This window comes from Chrysochloris asiatica, unplaced genomic scaffold, assembly GCF_000296735.1.
Source record: "Chrysochloris asiatica unplaced genomic scaffold, ChrAsi1.0 scaffold00005, whole genome shotgun sequence".
Classification (NCBI taxonomy): Eukaryota; Metazoa; Chordata; class Mammalia; order Afrosoricida; family Chrysochloridae; genus Chrysochloris; species Chrysochloris asiatica.
The window spans coordinates 4,738,746-4,740,005 of record NW_006408523.1 but is presented as its reverse complement, the minus strand read 5'-3'; the positions used below and the strand labels follow the sequence as shown (position 1 = coordinate 4,740,005).

General features: G+C 47.9%; 1 pseudogene; it reads right to left on the bottom strand.

Moving 5' to 3' along the window:
• Positions 1-1,260, bottom strand: part of LOC102822610 — a 16,783-nt pseudogene that overhangs the window by 5,852 nt on the left and 9,671 nt on the right.

Here is a 1,260-nt window from a genome sequence, read left to right as displayed (position 1 = left end):
CTCAGCTGAAACCTGTCCACCTTGGATGACCCTGCTGGCCTTCAAACCCTAGTGGCCTAGCTTCTAGCATCACAGAAACACACAAACCACCACAGTGAGACAAACTGAAAGTGGTTTCAGTTACAAAGGTTTTGGGGGCCTCCAAGCTTAAACAGCCATGCCCATGGGCGCCCCCTGACCCTGTGTGGACTCTACTTCCCCGTGCATGTTCTCACTCACTGGAGCGACATCATCTCATTGAGTGCCCTGTCAGCTCCCTTCTCCTTTTGTCTTCTCTGCTTGGCATCTATAGGTCTTTGCTTTGGACAGCTGGTGCCCCTGTTTTGTTGCTGCCTTAAGCACATGCTTACTTGCTTATTAGGTCATCCATACCAGGTTGTGCTTTTTCATCTTCTCCCCTTTCATCCATATCAAACCAAACCCACTGCCATGGAATCCATCCCAACTCATGGGGACCCAGCTTAGGGTTTCCCGAGACTATAACACTTTATGGGAGCAGACAGCCTCATCTGTTTCCTGTGGAACCACTGGTGGATTCGAACTTCTGACTTTGGGGTTAGTAGTCCAGTGCTTAACCTACAGCACCACCAGGACTTCATGCTTCAATCATCTTCACTCACAGCTTCATGTGTTCTCCTCTGACCCTGGGCAGTTATCCATCTATCTATCACATGTTTACATTGGCCCTTGGCTCCTAGGACAGAGCTCTCAGCAGGCACATAATAAATGTTCTTCTCTCTCCAAATTTAAACTGCTGCCAAACACTGATTACTTTTGTCTCCAAAACCGTTTTAAAAAATACGTTCCTCTCTCTCCATCTGCAAAGCCACATCTGTGCCTGAGTTTAATCATTGTACACTCAGACGTTTACAAGCCTTTATGCCTTCTCACTTCCTGTCTGCCTCGGCTCCGGCAAGATCAGAGAACGGCTGTAAAATCACCACACTCAGAATCTCTGTGTTCAAAGGGGCCCTTACACAGTTTCCTCTGGAGCTTTCATTCTCTGGGTAACATTCCCAGTGTGTGGCTGCTTGGATGTCTTCAGCCACTACCTTCTGAGGCTTGCTGGGGGAGTGTTTCCTTATTGTAAGCAAATATGTGCCACCTTGTAACAAACAGCTAAGGAACCCTGGTGGTGTAGCAGTGCTTAGCTGTTAACTGAACGGTTGGTGGTTCAAACCCACCAAGGGGTACCAGTGAAGAAAGACCTGGCAATCTACTACCATAAAGATGACTAGGGAATCCTATTGCATGGGGTTG